Source organism: Eutrigla gurnardus (genome assembly GCF_963514095.1).
Source record: "Eutrigla gurnardus genome assembly, chromosome: 1".
Taxonomy (NCBI): domain Eukaryota; kingdom Metazoa; phylum Chordata; class Actinopteri; order Perciformes; family Triglidae; genus Eutrigla; species Eutrigla gurnardus.
In genome coordinates this window covers 9,670,504-9,692,521 of record NC_139915.1, presented here as the reverse complement: position 1 = coordinate 9,692,521, position 22,018 = coordinate 9,670,504, and the positions used below count along the sequence as shown (strand labels likewise).

The 22,018-nt window shown below is 41.0% G+C and overlaps 1 protein-coding gene across 3 annotated transcripts in view; it reads left to right on the top strand.

Moving 5' to 3' along the window:
• ankrd11 (ankyrin repeat domain 11) overlaps positions 1-22,018 on the top strand; it is a 102,658-nt gene that overhangs the window by 18,987 nt on the left and 61,653 nt on the right. For all 3 annotated transcript variants that reach the window (XR_014597275.1, XM_084011172.1, XM_084011171.1), the window contains exon 2: positions 6,555-6,633. The gene's annotated coding sequence lies outside the window, so the exon portion shown is untranslated. The remainder of the gene's footprint in view (positions 1-6,554; positions 6,634-22,018) is intronic.

Below are 22,018 nucleotides of genomic sequence, written 5' to 3'. Positions count from 1 at the left end.
GTCTGTGTTGGTTTGCTTGTGCAGGAGATATGGATGAATAGTGTGCTGTGGTCCTTCCCTGCAGAAGCCAGGCTTTATCAATAATGTAGATGTTTTTGAAAAGGAGAGGTGTAGTGTGCATCCCCGACCCATGTCCCCCTCCCCCCAATTGCCTCCCCACACCCTCCAGTGTCAGGTTTCTTCTCTAGTGTCTGAGCATGAAAGAGCAGATGACTGAATCTAATTAACGAAGATATTACAATAAGCTCCGATACCTGATGCGTTGACATACTGTGGGCCAAACCCAGGCAGTTGTATTGAGCTGCTGTTGCGTCCTATTGTTTGTTTGGTTTAGTGCTCAGACCAAATATAAGGGTGGGTTCATCATCGACATCATAGCACCAACCATCACTGAGCTCTCCAGTAATAGCCAACTCCCAGAAAATGTAGGCACTGTTCCCTGCGTCAAGCTAACACATAGTAAGGAAATATGGATACTAAAGGCATGTGAGCCACTTCCTTCAACAAAATTAAAAATATTATTTCAGGTCTTCGTAAGGACTGAGTGGGTGTTCCGAATTAATGTTATGGGGATGCATGACGAGAGTGTTGTTTTCAGTTACTTGTGAGATCAAGATTGAAAAATAGATGATTTTTCACTGAGGTTGATAGTGCAAAGAGGTTAAATGTCTCTTTCATAGCAGTGATCGCAAGTTCAAAAGTAGAATTAAAGGAGAAATGCGGTCATTTTTGACTCCATTTACGTTCTCCCCAGGGTCATCCCGACTTATTAGAAGCAAAAAAACAGACAAAAATTTACTTGACCTAGCTGAGATGTGTACCTGCCTGCCAGCCTTCCAGAATAGCTCAAATCTGCTTTTCTGGGCCTCAGAAAATAATTCCAAGACCTATGCAACACAGGTTGGGTCCTTACGAGGCACGACAGCGCTCGTTTAGCTCAAATAGTGTGGCGAAACGACATAAATAGACTGAAAAAATGACCGGATTTCTCCTTTTTAAAGAAGCATTTCATCTATCAAATGGCTGTGCTTGCATATATTTGATTAGCCAATGCAGTACCTTGCTGGGTGAAGTCTTGTAGCATTCCAGACAAAGGTTGAGCTATGTGACATGTTTATGTAGGATGGCCCTGCAATTTTCTGTTGGCACCCCTTTGCATTGGCACCCCTACTACGTCAACAGAGTGGTCTCATTGAAATCAACAATATGGCCTAACTTGTATTTACCACACAGCATGTAGTTAATATTACAATAAAACTATCCCCACATTGCTATGGTTGTATAGCTTATTTTTACCAAGCTCAACAGCACTTGATGTTATTTTTGGCTTGTTGAGATTCTTTGCCAACATTTCTGATCCCGTGCTAACTGTGTCCTGCGTATGAACTCCAGAAAATTCAGCCAGCCAGTAAATTTTGTTAGAGATGATCTACTGTGGCCGCAAACCCTGCATGTGAGCGTGAATGAATCCCCTGCATGACGTGTACGAGCCCTGTGACATGCTTTATGAAATCAGACAGAGGTCAGCACTGTTGTTCCAGGTCACGTTTCAGCTGGCTCTGATCTGTTCTCTGATAGAACAGCCAGACAGGGCTGACTGGAGAGGTTCTCTGTAGCCCTGGGCGGCACACTGGTGCGTTTTGTGTTTCTATATAGAAGTAGCAGCGATACCAGTTTTTTTTAAATGGAAGCTCTTCTTGTAATCAGATGCCAAATGACAGAGAAGAAGGACAAAAGACGCCTGTGTCCTGAAGCCAGTATGGGAGCCTCTGTCTCCTCTTAATCCTACAGTACACAGGGAAGTCCTCCCTCTTTTGCCCATACACACACACGTACGCACGCACGTACGTACACACGCACGTCATACACACACACACACACACACACACACACACACACACACACACACACACATACACACACACACGTCATGTGTCACCACTGTCCATTCACATGGAACCAGCAGTCTCTCCTTTTGTTTTAAGCGGATTTAAGTACTCTAAAACACTGCTGATATATCAGCTGTTAGATAACAGGGACATGTCCAATAAACATGCAGAATAATTTAATATCCAGGCATGTAGTCATGGTGATGCAGAAATAAGAATTTGCTATAATTATGCATGATAATGCTGAATGTTTGGCCTCAGCCTCACACAGTGTGGAGGCAGTGCTTTTGACTAGGCTAGGTTAAAGGAGTACTTCCTTTAACTTTAGGTATTAGTTTGGCATTTTTCTCTGACCTTTTCATTCGCTCCACTCCATAGTCTTGTCTCAGATTTTACATAGTGTGAGTATATGTGCCATGTTATAAATGCTTGTGCATGCATGTATTTGTCTTTCTAGTGATTTTGTCTGATTTGAGGATGCTGGCTAATTGATGTGTAGTGTAAACTTAGCTGGTATGAGTGGGTGGTATGACCTAAAATGTATGTCTGGGGGGTCTTGTGGTGATGATATGATATCGCGGTATGATTCAAATGTACATATCCTGAGAAAGCATTTGTTTTTTGGTTCAAAACAACATTGAAAGTGAGGTCTAGACCTACATGTGCTTCAGGAGCAGCAGCCTGCCCCATAATGCTCCATTACAGAAATGTAATTCATTCAGAGTTAGTAGCCTTGTTACAGCCATGCTTGAGTTGTGATTGAACTTTATTGCTGAGCAACTTGGATCACAGCAATGAAGACTATTTGGAAACTGTTGCGGAATATTTTTGTTCTTTTATTATTTTATATTTATACTTATTATATTATAAATTATTATTATTATTATTATTATTATTATTATATTCAAAACATTTCCACCACAACCAAAATACGAATTAGTGTTTCTGCTGGTAATGTCTTGCTACCACAGAAAGCAGGACAGCTGTTGCGAATGGCAGTCTGCGTTCATGCGTTCATGAAACACTTTTTTTTACCGTGTATAACTTAAAGAAGGTTCTGGTTTAGTAAATAATTGCAAAGTTTGCAACCCTGGCGAAACAACTAGGCTACGGGCGGTACAGGCGGCAAGCGCTCCACGGCGTCGCCGGACTCCACGCTGGAGGGGATTTTAAAAAAAAGTGACGTGAGTGGAAGGGCGGGGGTGGGTTAGTGTGTGCTGGAGGCAGCAGGAGAGAGAGAGAGAGAGTTGCGAAAGAGCAGGCGGCAGGCGAAATTACTGTTATTTGGACCAAATGTGCAGTACTTTAAATGCAAATTATTTTATATCGATGTTGACTATAGTGTTGCGTTCCATATCTCCTTTGAAAAAATCGATATATCGCCCAGCCCTAGTAGGCTGTCTTAAAAGTAAATACGCTGCTTGACCAGATGTTTGCCATTGCTATGGCAACAAATGAATGTTACAGCTACTATCCACCTGACCACCCGATCAATAAACACCCATAAGATGACAATTTGGCCCATATAAATAAAACCAACGATAACCATCAACAGCCATCATCCTAAGGACCTTGTCACACTTTGTGATGGATTCATTATGAAAATAAATGCCTACATTCATGGGAAGTTAGCTAGTGGTTGTTTGTTAGCATCGTAAAAAAAGTAGCAAATGCGTCTTTTTTTTCTCTGAATATTGCCCACCTCTCTCGGCTCTGTTATTTTTTTCATGCAGTGGCCCTAATACGCCGTTGTACAAAGGAGTAGAGTATCTGCTGCAGCATGATCACAAGCATGTAGGCCGCCATTGTTGTTGTCATTTTGAGACGTTGCGGGGAAGAAGTCAGGCTAGAGGGTCGAGGGGCGGGGTGATGACCTCATCGTTTGCGTTTTTGCCATCTACACGAAAACGATCACGAAACGGAGGGGCTTCTTTTTTTTCCTGGGACCTGGTTTCAAAATAGTGCGTTTTCAGGCACTGAAAACGCCGGATCCGTGTGGACGGTCTGCCCAAATGCACAAGACTTCCGAGTTTACACAGAAGAAACGTTTCCATGTGGACGGCCCCTTAGTGTTTGTTTTTTAAGTGGGAATGGTGCTTAAGGAGCCTTTCAATCCCACCCAGTGTGCAACCACTCCAGTACTGTAAACATATCTGCTTGATTGGAATTTTCTAGCATTGAAGGCGTGAAATATCCATGCCCAGAGGCAAACATTGGCATAGCAATTCAATTAATTTCATAATTCATAATTTCATATGCAGGCATGCAAAAATATTTTGATGTTGGTACTTTTTTTAGTATACAATTCTTGTTTAAAATGGTCTCTTTGCAGTTTTTGTAGGTGATCATCAAGGAGGATTGTCTGTATTCTGTATCCAAAACTGTTGGGAGGGTAGTGTTCTGCTTCCTGCCTGGATTATAACAATCCGTCAATCCTGTGCTTCCTGCTGGGAAAGCCCCACAGGTTCCACTCCAGTGTGAAGACAAATACGCATCTAACTGTCATCCTCCTAACCACTTAGGCCATTCCAGTTAGATCTGGCCTTAATCCTGTCCCTCGTACCCACCTGCCACCCTGCATGTACTATCAGCCTTTGTACTCTATCCTGTTAAACCCTCCATATAGGTCCTATTTTAACTTATACTGCAGCAGACATACATTAACACTTAGAAACAATACATTTGAAACATTTAGAGGCAACAGGGGAAGGGCAGTGAGTCAGGATAGTGGTTAGAGGTTAGCAACATGACAGGACTGGGCCTATGCTCAAGTGATAGCAGGGCTGGTTTCAAGGCACTCCGTAGCGGCTCTCACATCTCTTTAAATTATTGCAGCAAATTTTCAAACAGGCGTTATTTGGGTCAACTGACCAGAATCTAAATGGTTACGTTCCTCACATGAAGAGACATTATCAGCATAACACACTTAATTACTTAATTCTGAGAATCTTCCACTTCTAATATGATGTTGGAGAGTTAAATGAATAATGATGGAACACATTTTAATTATTTTATTTGTCAGGTAAAATTCAAATCTTGTTGCTCCTGATGTTTTTTCCTGTGTACCAGAGTTTATTTCACTGACCATGAGTAGCATTGACTTTGGTGTGTGATGCAACTTTGTCATGGCGTGTGTTTTGCTCAGAACTAAGGGAGCTCAGTGTCAAGTGTAAGGTTGTGCGAGCCGTTCTTGAGACGGCTGCAAGCAGCAACACCACAAGCCAAACAGCCGAAAAGTAATGAACGGACATGTTTTCAATTGTAAGTTCACTACTATATATGCGAATATATACATCAATGAGAGCATACCTTTCACAGTTAAATTGACTAGACATATCTAAATCATCTTGCTTTTTGTAGCTTTGAGCAATTTCAGCTTCTTGGCTTTGCTAAAGTTATGTTTCCATGCCTATGCCACTTACCACAAAATCCAGACTGTTTATTAATGTGGAATCGCAGGGCTCCAGACTAACTTTTTACATTAGTCACACTGGTGCAAAATTTTTCACAAGCACCGGTCCCGGTACCGGTTGTGTTTCTGGTGCTTGTTTAACGTTTTGATTGAACGATGATGCTCGACTGTAAAAGCAGCATTCCCAACCAGGCTCTGCTCGTACTCTGCAGTAATTGCACAATGTCGGTGAACCGGAGACGGACTCAAAGCGACAAAATTATGACCGACCGGACAGCCCACTTTATGACATTGGCTTGGTGCCCGATGAGACCAGACCAGCATCTTGTGGTGCAAGGAGAAACAGGAGGTGAAGCGGTTAACTCCGACGATGATGTCGTGTCTGTGCTGTACAGTTCTCTTCATCGCTTGGTCGCTTGAGGAGGAGCAGGAGAACTACAGTTTCACTCGTAGTATATTAAGGCTTCTCCACAACATTCAGCGAAGACGAGCCTGGGGTCAGAGCCCATCAGAGACGAAGGGCCGCCCCTACTTGGCCTCTGATTGGCTCAGACTGGGGTATTTCTTCTTCGCTGTATGCTGGTGTGAAAAAAAAAATAAAACATTTCACTACACACATACACAGACCAGCTAAATGTTAGGAGCACCGGTGCAACCAAGGAAAATATTTAGTCGCACTTCACTGATTTTTGGTTGCATAAGCGCCCAAAACGGTAGCCTTCTGGAGCCCTGAATCATATATTGTTGAATCAATTGTATATATAATGAATGTACAGGTTTGTTATGTACTTTTCATGCTCTGTAACGAAAAAATGCAGATCTGGATTGTCTACTTAGAGGGTTGTCGGCTGGTAAATATCAAACTAAAAATCACCCCATAAATATGGTAAACCGATAATCTGTCTATACTTTGGGCACGGAGGCATGGGGTATTTTCATACTGTTCAGGACAAATACAGGTTTGTGAGGCACCATGGCATGACCACATTGGTGCTGGGTTATTTTGAAAGACCATGGCTGTGCAATGTTGGGTCAAAGAAACAAAAAGGGGATCAAATGCTTGTTCGTCCGCCTTTATCCTATTATTCCATAGGCCTTTCTTTGCTTGCCAGAGAACTGTGGATGAATTGATCATGGAAGGAGAAACCTGACTCTTTGCATCCACCCCAATACCCACCCATTGTAAGTAATGTGAAACTATTTGTGCTGTTTCAGTAATTAATGCTTGGTTTTGTTTTCATCTTGTTTTTCAGGATTCTGTGAACTCAGACGACGGGTGTTTTTCTAGTTGGAATTTTAGCCCACTGACATTCTCCTACAGCCATGGAATCGGTATGTTGACGCATTATCTTTTAAAAAATATAAGCATCAGTCTCACACTGTCTTAAAACCCTATTAGAAAACAATTGTTTCTGAAAAAGGTGGGGTTTTCTTTTGGCTTTTTGGTTTGCACTGGCTTACAATACATTGCGGTCTGTGTTTGTGTGTGGGTATTCTTGCAAACACAACTGGTGAACACAAGATTGAAACCTCACATTTGCACCTTTTCATATTTTCATCATCCTTTGATTTGTTTACATTTTGGAGCATATATATTTTTACTATAGAAGGAGAATTGGCTCCATAAGTCTTAATGCTTTGTGAAATTGAGTTAATGTAACACGTGAAGGCAAATTACATGTCGTATGTTTGTAATTTCTTTATCTTTGTTAATGACATCTTTGTAATCATGGAATTTCAGGCAGTTCAAGGGCCTCATGTTTAACCAAACATCTAATTTTTAAACCAACGTAAAGAGAGACCGTCTGTGCTTGAGTGTGCTTGTATACATAGATGCTTACATACTACAAGCATCAGGTTCTACTCTTTATTGTTAGTCATGCAGGAGGCTGTGTGTGCAGGAGTTGCTTGTATCGACAGGTTGAAAGCACGGCGACATTGAGCCACTGGAATGCATGTAATAGAATTGGGCTTACTGCATGTCTAACTTCTGCTTTCCTATCCTTTTGTCAGAGGGTATGTGCATGCTTGTGTACGTGTGTGTGTGCGTGTGCGTGTGTGTGTGTGTGTGTGTGTGTTTGTGTGCGTGTGGTTGTGTTTGATAGAGACAGTGAAAAGTAGGTCACAGCTTCTGTAGTGCAGCAATGCTACCATGTGTCCAACAGAAACCCCCCATTAAACTCTTCCTGTCTCATTCACTGTATGTATTGAATACACACAAATACACCTTCCTGTTGGTGAATGTGACTAGCTAAAAGTCCAGATTTGAAAATCTTGGTTATGTAAAATTGTTGAATATGAGTGCACCAATCAAACAACTCCCATTGTATACAAGCCACACCTTTTGATGGGATTCTTAATAGATTCAGTTCAGATGTTGCATATAGCGCTTTATATGATTTATCCTTGGAACTTAAATGTCTTCTACATTCAACAATGTATAATGTATAATGTATAAGAAGTCAGCTATCAATTATATTAAGTTCTAACTTAAAATAACCTTTTAGTGCATGCTGCAATAACTTGATTTTCACGACGTAGAGATTTTTGCACATTTTTCCTAACTGATAGACTAACATAAAGTAAACACAGCTGACACATTAAGCGCAGATCTGTTTAATGATAAAAGGTGCAAATGCAAAGTATTATTAATCTGAGGATTTTGAGACTTTATATTGTTTTATTCAATAAATGAGAACGTCTATTTATTTATTTATATGGTGCACTGGCACTGGCTCATTCCCCTCCTCTTCAACACAAATTCATCTCTCTCCCTCTGACTCTCTTTTCTCCTCCCACCCACTGCTCGTGTGTCTGTGTGCCTTTGGCTGTTGCACCAGAAAGAGCTGCTACTGTTTACCTCTTCGAGCTGCGTATATCTGCTTACTGTCAGTGGAAACCAAGGAAACTGATCACAAAGCTTAATATGTTGCCAGGAGTGGAGTACACTCTGTGTGTGTGTGTGTGTGTGTGTGTGTGTGTGTGTGTGTGTGTGTGTGTGTGTGTGTGTGTGTGTGTGTGTGTGTGTGTGTGTGTGTGTGTGTGTGCGTGTGCGCGTGCGCGTGCGTGCGTGGCTCTCCTTCTCCCTCTCCTCATGTGATGCCAGTCACATGGCTTCCAGGCAAGCAGCTAAGTAAATCAGAATCATACTTTTATTTTTAACTGCTTTTAATCCTTCAACTGGTTCCCATGGTTAGTAATCAATTGTCCCGTTCTCTTCTTACTCTGTTTGTCTTTCATTATGTGACTGTCTTTGTGTCACTTACGCTCACCCTCAGTAATCCCGTGCCTCCTAATTTATACCTGTCTGGGTTTCATTTGGGTTTGAAAATGATCTGCCATGGTATGAAAGTGTGAATATAGAGTAACCTTACTGATGTTGTTAGGGACGTAGTGTTACATGCATTTGTACCGGAAACTTTAGGCACAGGATGTTCAGTGTATGTGACATCCTTTTCGGTACGCCCAGTGACTCAAACAGTCGTTTGTTTTTACTACGTGCACATGTGGAACAGAAATTCTGGAGCGAGTTTTACCCGGAAAGTTTTGGCAGCGGATCAGTTGTTGTTAGTTGTAGCATGCTAGTTGTTTTAGCCTGGTTAGCCGTGTTAATTAATATTCAATGCATCACAAAACTGTGTGCCGACACGGTTAAACAGATGCGTTTCATCTGTGGAGACATTTCATTTCATTTACAACGGCATCACCCGAATGAGTCGATTCATGAAACAAAATAACAACAGACTGGACGTTGAGTCCTCCTCACAGCTTGCAGGCTCCTCCCACTGCAAATTCCCACAGAGCCAAAGATTGTAATGTTTTAGTGTTTATTGATGTGTATATGCGAGCACACTACATAACTAAATCACATGATCAAAGTGTGTGAGCTGGAACAATATGCCTTTACATGTGCATATCAGTCGGTGTGATGTCCAGGCAATTAGTTGAAGTTACAGCCCAGTTCAGGAATTATCAACCGGTCAGCGTGTTATCATGGAGGATTACACAATCAGAAAATAAACTTACATTTACAATATAGACGGAATTCTGCGTTTTACAGTTGATTCCATTTTCATTGTCAGATTCTGCGATTCCGTATGTTTTCCGCATTGCGGAAATCATAAGGCCCTAAACCACCTTGTATTTAGCTGCTACACATCTGGTGTGAGTAGCCAAGGTGTGTTAAATGTGTGCGAGTATCTCATGTCTTACAAACAAGGCTTTTTGTGTGAGAATGGTGCGTCCTCTCTATGCTCTAGCCAGTAGTCAGCAGTGCTAATATCATCCTTACTGTTAGCTTTCAGGAGAGAAGCTGATAGAGGGGAGGTGACTTGTTTGATTTGGTGTAGATGAAAGACTGAAGTTCTTCTAATCACACTTTCTCCACTGGTTCCCGCACAGCTCCTCTGATATCTCCTCCTCTTCTTCCAAAGCAGGGCTTGTTCCTCAGTGGGGATTAGTGTGTGCAGCAGCCCTGAAGAGGAAAGTGGGCCCTGCCAGTCACATTACATAACTCGCCCCCGCTAGTGCAGCTCGGCCTGGCCCGGCTGGAGAGACGACTATAGAGGCTTTGTTTTCCCAGCCTTCCCTTCTTCCTCCCCTCTGCTGCTGCTCCTCCTCCTCCCCCTCAGGCAGGCTGCACACTGATGCCATATAGAAGGAGTCTGTTTGCAGGGAACAGGCGAGGCACTGTGGCTGTGGAGTGCAGAGAAATGCGCTAATAGCAAGCTGAATGGCAGGGAGCTCGCATCTTAGGCAGAGGAATTTGAGGTCTGCTATAGGTTGTACAGTTTCAGGGAGGTGGGAAGTAAGGGAATGCAGTGCTATGCATTGCTGCCTTCCCAGGGGCTTCACATAAGCATGCCCAGCATTGACACAGAAGTCTGAGTGCTTCAGCACAGAAATTGCGATGTGCGCATCCACAATAGTCACTTCCTGTGATGTCGGCAAATAAACTCAAACATGTTTGCAGCTTAAACTGTCATGGTTCTCATGTTCCATGACTAATCCGGTGTTTCTCATGAATTACCTAATGTCTAGGTACACCAGGCACAGTTTCATAACAAACCATATGTTTTCACACTTCTTTATCGGTGGAGCCTGTGTCTGCCCAAGGATTCAACTGGGTGTGTCCCCAATGCTGGCTCACTTGATGCATTTCCTCCATGACCGTGCGCCCCGACCTGTGGTAGTAGGTTAGGTTGGAAAGTGTCTTGCTTACAAATTGTGGGTGTGACTTTTTTGCCGTGTCATAAACATTCATATCTATACAACCTGCATATACGTGCTTATGGTTCTTTACTAACCCACGACAATGTTTCTCTAACATCTTAGGCTTAGTTGGAGTGTTTGAGCTTTGTGTTAGACCTCTTAAGGTTGACAGGTTGTGAGATGGTTTGTGAATATGTCCTAACTCTGAGTTTTGTGTCATTGCCCTGTGCAGTTTGGCCACACATACACACACTTCCCCACCTGACATCTGCCACTGTAAGTAGGGTGGGAGTGGGAGGCCAGTGTGCTCTGTGTAATGGTGGTTCAGACCAGTTAGCACTCTGAGTGAGTAGAAATAACTTGTAGGCGTGAGCGTGAAAAGATAAATAGCAGCAGCTTTATGAACAACATCTTGCAGCATTGAGTCCAATGCTTGTTCTTTATTTCTGCACTTTTCCCTGTTGCTGGGAGAGCTTGAGTAGTGAAATGATTAAGGGAAGTAATCCAGCACCAGAAGATACATGTATAAGGTTCCATTTACCAATAATGTGTTCAAGACATATATTTCTTTGTTCTGATTATAATTCTAAATAAAGAGATTTTATAGCATTCCTAGAATCATGCTCATTTTTATGCAAGTATATCCAGCTCTATTTGCACACAGTAAATTTGCTTGGTTTAGCATTTCATTCTTGTTTATTATTCTTATTCAGGGTTTTGTTTTTTATAACTTTATTTAGTAATATATCTGTACGTTCATGAGCACAGGCAGTTTTCTTCTTGGGAGGTCATGGTTGCTTCACAGGCACTCTCTTCCACAGTCCTTTAAGTACATGTTAATACACGCACACTAAGACAGGATCTGTATCTGATGGTTAGGCTGATATAGACTGGCTGCTGCTTTATACTGTTGGTGGTCTTTGAATTGCCATGTATTCTACAATCTAGTTTTTTCATTATCTACTGGAGCAGTGCAATTTTTCAGCCGTGTAATTTTTTCAATAAACACATGTTATGTGACATGGAATCTTTTCATGGCACTCTAGTTTTTTGGTTGCTTGTTGCTTTGTACAGATTGGGTGATGTCAGTAGCATTACATTTAATAATGTAATAATGAGTAATAGAAAGGAATTGGATAAATAATATTTTGTTGTTGATATCTGGTCTCACATACTAAGCTACCTGTGTGCCCATTTTGTTTTTAAATTACGTTATCTTGGAATCACTCATAACATTGCTAAAACAATCACAGTTTAATCATATAATTATGATAGTGTTGCACTGACATTGATGACAATTTAACCTCTCAAACCTCCATATACTACTGGTGATCTATAAATAAAAAGTTGATTTTACTGTTGTATTGAGCAACTTCAAATGTCACTTCATCCAAATGTTTCCAATGTAAAAATGTAGAAAGTCAAGGACTACATGTCTCTAGTTTGCATAGCATGTATACTATTCTGGCTTCAACTCTGTATTTTGAGAGGGCTCGAGTGTGCTTTCAGTGCGTCAGCCATGAGCCAAGTTCCCATCAAAGAGTAGCTGCTACACCAAAGACTGTGTTTAGATGTGACTGCTAATTTTAGAGCTGCTAGGCCCTTGTCCAAGGTGGGGGAGGATAAGATAACATTGAAATAGCCTTCCCTCCTTACAAAGTTAAGTTTTGTTTTTTCAATCCAATAACCCTCATCCAGCTGCATCCAACAGCCCAAATCCGTCCCAGCTAATACAAATAGTGGGTCTGTTTGATTGAGTGTATACAAATATAAATCTCACTCATGAGAATCACACAAGACAAGACACTACTGTCACTATCTATCAACGTAGAATGGATTAATGTTCTTACCATTGGATGTGTAATGTCGTGCAAAGTATGTCACTGAATCAGTGACTGTGTGTAGTAGGGATGCAAAAATACAGTTAGCCCACGGTTCAATACATACCTCGGTTCTTGGGTTACGGTTTCGGTTCTGTTTCGGTACACATTATGTGGGCAAGGAGAAACAAAATTGCTTTTTATATATTCCAAAATGATTTATTGAATTGAATACCCTTGAATTTTGCAAATTCAAGGGTATTCTATAATAAAAAAAATAAAAGTATGTTTAAAAAAAAAAATACATGTCTTATGTTTGGCCTCTCCAACTTGTCACTGCATTGGTCGGTTTCTCTGCCAAGTGAACGCTTGCATTGCTTTCGTGCAAGGGACAGGTTTGGAGTACTGTGCTCTTCATCTCCCACTCCGACATATAGCAGACCGTCACAGTGAGATAACGCTCTGCTCCGAGGCTCTGCTAGGCTCTGTGCTTTTGCCAGTTCCACGTCAATGCCTTTCCGCGTTGTTTTAAAGAAGTCGGGAATTGCATTAGTGCTGAAAAATGTCTGCGATGATAGCGTAGCGTTTTGATTAGGTGACGGAAGCCCGCATCTCTAACTATGGAAAAGGGCTGCAAATCTTTTGCAATAAACGTCCCCATTGCACATAGATATTTGATATTTGCTTGGCACGGAGGCGTTCGCAGCTCGTGAACAAATGCTGCAATCAAGTGCTCCTCTAAAGCTCCGACAGAGCCAATTCAGAGAGAAATACAAAACATGGAAATTTGAAATTTGAATACTGTACCGTACGGTTCAATATTATATTGAAAACCGTTGCATCTCTAGTGTGTAGGCAAGGCAAGGCAATTTTATTTGTATAGCAACTGTTCAAAACATGGCAATTCAAAGTGTAGTAGTATGATGTTTAATTTATTTTAATAAAGTTAACAGTTAAGTGTCCCATTGCTCCTTTTTTGCCTCATTAATGCTCCTGTCCAGAAATAAAAGCAGAACAAAACAAAGACAGTCGAAACGTATAACAAAGGCACTCATACTGCCCTTTATAGTCTTAAATGTCTCCATATGAGCTAAACCTAGATTAGCAGCTAGTTTGAATTTCTAAACCTAAACCAAGTTTCTAAAGGGAACTCTGTTGTAATCTTTTGCTGTGGGAGAATGCAATGCTGGTAAACAGGAATCCATTTCTAGGAAGTCTGTGAAAACCATGCAAAGAGCTATTAAAGGCTGAATGAAGCAGCTAAGATTGCTGCTCTACGGTTTGTAGCCATAATGGCAGTGATAATGGACTGATTTGTTTATGTCAGAAAGGCATCTGCTTTCAGGACATTCCTTAATGGGCGTGGATATGTTACTCATTCATTTATTTATTTATTTTCTGCCAGTGATCTGAATTGCATGGCATTGAAGGCACATACAGACACACGCTTACGCACTCATTCAGCTTGCACAACACATCAAGCCTATACATATGCCATGTGGCAAAGCTGTCCGTCTGGCCGACTCTGCTGTCCCTCTCACAACCACAGCGCAATGACCTTGGTTTCAAGTAGCTGTACTCTCTTAGAAAGCCAACACCTCTCCTGGGATGGGCTGACCTTGTTGTCTGACATACTGTAAGTCTGCACGTCCCTCTCTGTCTCTCTCTCTCATTCACTCACACACTTTCCTCAACATCACCAGCCTAAACAAGTCCTTCTGTGTTAACTTCACTGGTACAAATCCAGTAGGGGTGGGTGATATGGCAAAAATATCATATCACGATTTTTTTCAGGCAGGATCACGATCCACGATCTTATCATGTTTCTTTTTCATGTTGGTTTGTAAGACTATTTTGCAAGTAACTGAACAGTACAACCAAACTAATTTCCCTATTTAAAAAAATATAGCCCTACAAGGTAACTAAACTGAAAGAATAACAGACCATTTAGGCCAAAGTACCTTTTCGAACAGATTTTAATCTAATTTGCAAGTGCAATACTGCAAAGTATGAACATTCAACAAGAATTTTAAAAGGTAAAACAACACTATAAAGCAAATTTTTTTTAGGGACCAGCTCCTCCATGTTGTCCTCCATGCCGCTTGTGCGCTGTATACAAGCTGTCGTAATGCTGCCATAATCCCTCAGCGTATTGGCGTATCAGGGCCACTGTAGTTAAAAAAAAAAAAAAGCAGAGAGAGGTGCGCAATATTCAGATTTATTGCTACTTCATAAAGTTGCAGATTTGCTAGTTTTAAAGTAGCAAATTTGCACCTGATCAATAAACACCCATAAGATGACAATTTGGCCCGTATAAAACCAACAATAACCATCTATAGCCATCACCCTAAGGACCTTAACGAGGCGTTGTCACACGTTGGCATGGATTAATTCGAAAAATAAATGTACGTACATGCATGGGACGTTAACTAGCATAAATGCCGGTTGTTTGTTAGCGTCGTAATAAAGTAGCATATCTGCGACTTTTTTTCTCTGAATATTGACCCCCTCTCTCGGCTCCGTTTCTTTTCATACAGTGGCCCAATACGCCGTCGTACAGAGGAGCTGCAGCACGATCCAACGGCCCAAATGTGCAAGACTTCTGCGTTTACACACAAAAAAAGGCTTCCGTGTGGACGGCGACTGTCGCTGTAGCACAATACTAACGATCTCTCTGTAAAGGCAGATCATGGAGCGATGTGAGACGTTTTGATCGTTCACGATCTAATATCGTCATATCGCACACCCTTAAAATCCAGTATAACATACTGTATAGAAGCAGGTGTCTTTGTTGTGTTGTTTAAATACAAAGGTGTTATAACTGTGAGGGTTCAGCAGGTTTTCTGCCTCTCCCTAGCCAGGTGTTCCTTAATCGGACAGCCTCTCCTCTCTGTGACAACAAACTTTTTTTAATCAGGGTGTGTGCAGCAGTGCACACAGTTGTCCCGTCCCTTTATTCTCTTGCCTTTGATTCCCTGCAGCTGTCAAGCTATGCACAATACAAGGATGGGTCCAGGCATGTAGATCCATTTCATTGAAGGCCCATAACTGAAGCAATAGTCATAAGCTTGCGCCAATTGTGATCAGATTTGATATTGACGATAGGCTGCTGTTATTAAGATTAAGATTTTAACTAATTGGAAATAAATGACCTCCCAACCATAAGTACTCATTCAGATGTTTGTTTTGTTTTGTTTCATTTCTTAGGCTCTATCCATCAGGCTTATTTTTCATATTGTAGCTTCATCAGTTAATTTTTTAATGTAGGGAAAGTAAATAAGAAGTTTATGATATTCTGTTTACATGCACCCTCAATGTGATTATAATCGGGGGATTCTGCAGTTGTTGCAATTGTTATGTACACACTCACAGCTACGTTACTGCTAATTTCATACAGTCGCTCTCGACTGTACATTGCAGGGCGCTGGGCTTGCAATACACTGGCTGCCGGATGCCCGTATTATCTCATCACCCCAAAAAACACATGGACATTGTAGGAAATAAACACAACACGTGCCGTGCACCTCTTCCCCTATCCCACCTACATAGTAAATTGGGCACGGCCTGGCAGACCCTAGTCCGTTCATAAACAAACATGATATTATCTTAATTACGTTGTCATATTGCTTATACTAATGAAAAATGAGCTGGATTTAGCGAAGTGACACAGTCGGCACAGGTTTTTGGGGTAGGCTATTTTTTTTTTTTTTGCCAGAACATGTCATATGGACAAATGCCGGTTTGCATAAAATCTTGTACAATGGACCCTGCTGCAGCACAGAGAAACAATGTACATTTTCAGCCGATTAGCTATTGATCCTGCGAGATGATATTAGCAGAGGTACTTTCCCTAGAGGATGTTTGATTGTTAGCTCGTTCAGAGAGCCATGGTAAACCCAGATATGTGTTCATGATTGTCAATTGTAGACGTTGGCCAAAAAAAAGGTGTGCTATTTTACAGTCTGTGTCCAAGTCGCACACAGCTATCTCATGGCCGTGGTTCCTCACACTAATCGCTGTGGTCGTAGACACAAGCAGCCATCTTCATGGGGTGAAACACTTTCAGATACTACTATATAGAGCACATCTGTAAAATGTCACGAAGAGAATGTCCATAGAAAAGAATAGATCATTTCCCATAGAGAAAAGTATGGTGTTTTTAGGGGTATAGTTTCATTATGATAGAATGTTGTATTGATTATTTGGACCACAATAAAATTTCAATTCGATTCGATTCTAGATTCTGCGATGGATGTACAGTATATATCAGTATATACCATGCCTGAGTGCAAATGTATTTTTAATCAATGAATTTAAAGAACCATTGACAGCCTTTCAATTATGAACATAAACCATACACATCTATACTCCTCAGCTGTTTTACTCATTACACTTTACACTAGTTCAGTTTTCGCTGGTCAATGCTGGCATGCAGGTGGCATCATTTGACACTGTGCTTGCATGATGGTCAATGCCGTATTTCTTTTAAGGTGCCCAGTCAGGTTTCCTGAGTATTTTATCTCATAATGGCATTGTTTGCATATGGAATGAGCTGTTGACTCGGCATTTCTCCGATCCAAAATATGTCCGCACTGCTGATATATTCCAAAGAGGGGAATATATTTCTTCATCTTTTTCTTGACTGCTTGGTGCTAGCTAGTTGCTAAAATGATCTGCTCCGATGACACGTCGATGACATCAGATCATTGACCATTAAATGTATATATCTAAGATTGATGGATCCTAACACCCATATTATTTTTCTTATAGAGTGTGCAGTATAAATATAGTGAAATGCTACAGATATTCTCAGATGTATGAGCCAGGTCTTCGGCCCAGGTCACGAGTCTCTTGATGAATGCCATCACGAAATCCTTTCCCCTTTATAAACGGCATATAAAAAAGCTTTGTTAAAATTCTCAAACGTGTCAATGTTTTTGATGTGTGCAGTCCAGTTGTGTCTATGTATTGATGCTTTGCATCAGGCTGCAGGCTGTGTAAAAGCTGGCCTGGGTCCTGCAGCCAGCCAGGAGGACAGACGAGGAAACAGATGGATCTGTTAGGACTTAACCCTTCCCACACCACTTCAGCCTCCTGGCCCTCCTCTTCTAACCTGCATGTTCTCTGCAGAGTAGAAGGAAGGAAGCAGAGTGAGTGTTTTGGGGGATGGGTGAAGCATGTAAGCAAGAACCCAGACAGAAACCAAAGAGAGCAAGAGAGACTTTGCCATTGCAGATTTTCCCCCACAGATCCCTTGTGTTTTGAACTGTGCTGACATATGGCTCCCGTCTCCATGTTGGAACCCCTGGCCTGCTCTGTGCCTCTGCTGTCTCTCTTCAGCTATTTTCCCCCACTGGTACACTCTGCTGTCTGCTCTCTCAGCCAAACCAGCACTTTGGCTGTTTGTCTCAGGAATGTCTTGCCTTTTCTGGGATATAGAACCACCACACCCTGTGAGATCCACTGGCTTTATATTGACCATTTAGCAGTTCATCCTCCTACATTCTTCCCTCTGGCTGCCTATCTGTGGTAGAGGCTTCACCTGAAAACATATAATTGCTGTTGGTTCCATGGTGAGGCATTATGCTCAAGGGTGGTTTGATTGTGTTGTTCAGAAAATTGCTAGGCCTGGTCATTCTGTCTACAAGCATGCTCAGAAGGGAGTTCGCAAGTATTGTTACCATATGCAGAATTTGACACAGTCACTGTTGCACTTGTAAACATTAAATAATTAGCATCTCCCATGGGAAAAAACATCTAAACAAATACTGTTAAAATGGTAAAAAGTAATTGCACACATTTGCCTAGGCTGTCCAGATTTATATATTAGAGGTGGGAGCAATAATCGACTCTATTATTCATCGCGATGCTTTGTTAAATGATTCTGCATCAATGCAGTCTATAATCAATTTCATTATTTGTATTTTTTTTTTTTTTAATAATAAAAATAACAAACGTACAATAAGGAATAGGTTTTAAAGATTTTAAGGAACAATTCTCATTATATTTAATCCAAAATAGAGATGCATGGTGATGCATCGAGAATCGTTTAATAGTCGAATCGTGAGGTGACTGACAATTCCCACCACTAGTATATGCTTTCTACAGCAGGTATTTTGTATATGTCTATACCCTGTGTCAGTGGTTTGTTGATACTATGTTGTATGTCTATGTAATGTTTCTAGAAATTGGATATTCTCTGTAGTTAGTTGTAAGGATCAATGTCCATCCTTACATTTTCAAGATCTTTGCATGTTTAACTATAGCAACTAGGGCTGGACGATTTAATCGAATTTTGATCGCAATTTCAATTTTGGCTTCTCACGATCATGAAAACACTGTAATCGAAAAGCGATTAATGTCCCGCTGCGCGGCGTGTATGCAAATTACTGTGCTGTAAAAGTACAGTGAACGCACCTGTGTGGCCTGCAGCTGCAGCAGTGAGTGTGTGGATCATTGTGGAACGAGCGATTGACAACATGGCAGAAAAGCAGCCTTAAGTTGAAAAGAGAGGTCCGACAACTTCGGTGGAGACATTTTTCGCTTCAAATCGTCGGACGTGGAGCAGAAGGAGATTGTTTGCAAAGTGTGTCACGCCATCGTGTCTGCAACCCAGGGTAGCGCGACAAATGCATTTAACGATTTAAAATTCTGCCATAAAGTGGTCTATGACAAAGTATTGAACGAGCAAAAGACGTGCAAGAGCGTCAGCTAAGGACATGTGCCCCATCAGTACAGTTAGCAACCAGGCTTCAACACTTTGGACAAGCGGTACGTGTTGCCATCACGCAAACACTTCAACAGAGTTGCGCTGCCTGCATTGTACGATAAATGTCGCGCTGAAGTTGAAAAAGATGTCTCCACTGCCGAGTATTATTTATTTTTATTTATTGTTTTTACAATGGTATTGCTATTATTCGTTCATCACTGCAGCCTGAAGTGAAAAGACTGGTGTTCCTGCCAAAAACCTCAGTTTGTAGGAAGAAAACAGTCTGAGTGCATGTAGACTGGGTATTTTTTTGTTTTTGTTTTTATTACTGCTATTATTTTGTATTATTATTTATATATATATATTATTTAATATATTATTTTTATTTTACTTTTTTACTTGTTACTAATTTATTTCTGGTTGTTTTTCCTTAAAGTTATATTTAAAGTTGAGTTTTGGTGGCTCAATAATACTTTTTTGAAATCAATGAATAATTGTGTTTATTAATCATGATTTCAATATCAATCAAAAATAATCGTGATTATTATTTTTTCCATAATCTTCCAGCCCTTATGTTGTCATTAAAATGAATATATAATTGTATGCATACCCTCTGTAAGGCATTTGGGAGTCACATAGTTGTTGGAAGAATGCAGAGTTTAATTGCAAATCAATGGTAGCTGAGTAAAGTTTCTGGAAGACAACCTCCCTGCTAACTAGCAGATTGTAAATAGAAAACCCTGAGGGAAAATCAATACCAACTCTGCCAGTTAATGAGGAGGGACGCTCACTGCGTGAATGAATGTAGTAGAGATGCACATAAAATTCAATAGTTTAGATGTTCTCATGTGGTATCCAAGAACTTCAGCACCTCTTTTTCCCATATGCAAGTGGCTGGGCAGGTTTTTGTCTACTAAGCTATCCTTCAAGGTTCTGGACATGGCATAATGTACTGACTGCTCGTCATAACTTTTGGTATAACACTTGATGGGTCAGTGAAATTGTGTCATCCATTGCTATATGGTAATGATATACTAGTACGAGTTCCCCTTTCTATCCCTTCCTACCGCCCTATTATCTACAACACAACCAATACCCACCCACTGCACTCTGTCTCCCATTCGCTGTCTACCAACAGAAGTGAGAGCTGAATGTAGCACAGGGGTGAATGGTGGGACAGACATCTGTGGCCCTTTCCATCCCTCTCCAGTCCTCTCTTGGCTCCGCTGCCTTGGTCTTATTGTTCACAGAGATGTAGATAACCATAACAGAAGGAGAGCTGAGCGCCACAGTCAAGTAGAGAAAGGGGCAAAGGGAAGGAGCATGAGGTCGGCTTAGTTTAAAAAAGTGTCAGGTTTTTAGTGTGGGTGTTTTATGTGGTAGTTTTTGGGCGACGGGAAGAAGGGCTTTTCGTGAAGCTGAACTGTGATCTGAAATATGTATTCAGTATTTTTGCAAATCATGTAGTTAAAGAATGACTGCTTACTTGAAAAACATGTTAAGCTATAAACTAAATGATATGTCTACCTTTAATGAAACAGCATTCAGCATTTTATGGTTGGAAATGGCTCAAAACGGCATCTACTGTTTAAAGTCAGCCCTAATCTGGCAAGACCAATGCCAAGACGAAGTCATCCGTTTTGAACTAAACTATGCCATGTAATAAAAGAATGTTAATACCCTCTAATCAGACCCCCCTCCTCACCTCTCCCACACAGTCTATCTTTTTTACTTTTTCCATAACTACTGTGTAGCATTCCAATCACAGCAAAATCCTGCTCTCTCCTTTTTATGTACTTATAAGCTATCAGCTCATTATTAAATCTGGCAGTGTTATTGACGTCTGTAGATGAAGCATTAAGTTGTCTAATTTTCTTATTACCTGCTGGCTAGTTAGCTATCTCAAACCCATTGTAGCTACTATGGTTATGATGAATATGTCATGCTTTGAAAACTTAATTTTGGTAAAACGTGTGTGTGTGTGTGTGTGTGTGTGTGTGTGTGTGTGTGTGTGTGTGTGTGTGTGTGTGTGTGTGTGTGTGTGTGTGTGTGTGTGTGTGTGTGTGTGTGTGTGTGTGTGTGTGTGTGTGGGGGGGCACGCAGGATTTTGAGATTACGGTTGTTTGTTTCCGCTGCACTGAAGCCTGCCAGGCTCCCACAGCGTCTGTGTTGTACAGTATTTGCCAGCTCTGACACCACGTCTCCTGCTTGACTTAGCCTCAGAGAAAGCAGAAATGCAAAAATTGCATTTTTGAGGACAAGCCCTCTGTGCCATCAGTTTGTGTTACTGAGTGGTGTATGTGGATGTACCAGTAGTTGTAGACACCCAGAGGACCTAGTCACATTAATATTGTTCATATATTTCAAACATTTTATCTCTGACACACAGTTGATATAATTTATGGTTGTGTCATTTTGTCTTTCCTTTTTTCATTTAAATTCTGGTTATTATATACCTGTTCTCCACCTGCTTTATGACTATATTATTGTATGTGATGGGAAGACTTTTAAAATGTAAAGATGGATGAACAAGTGGTACATGTGGAAAAAAGAGATATTTACTGATTTCTTGGCAAAATGTTTCCTGGCGATGTCTTCCTTCTCCTCAACCTCCTATGCTTTATTATTCAACATTTGCTCCAGTTGTGGAGGGTTATATTTAGAAGTGTTGTTGGGGAAACCAACACACAATGTATACCAATGGTTTTCAGTGGCTTATTCCTCTGATTTGAATATTGCAGTTCAAAAATGATAGCAAATATGTCTTAGGGTTAACTGTCCCTGTCCTAACAGGATACTGTTGTAATTATCTTTGAATTGTCAACTTCAGTGCAGCTTTAGTATTTCGCATGTCAAATGCTTCACTTATGGCTGTATTTATCTGCTGTTGTGCACTTGATTTGCACCGTGGTATTACTGAAAAGCACAACTGTGTTGCTCATTATCTAATTGCAATGTGTTGTCATGTTCCTATCTT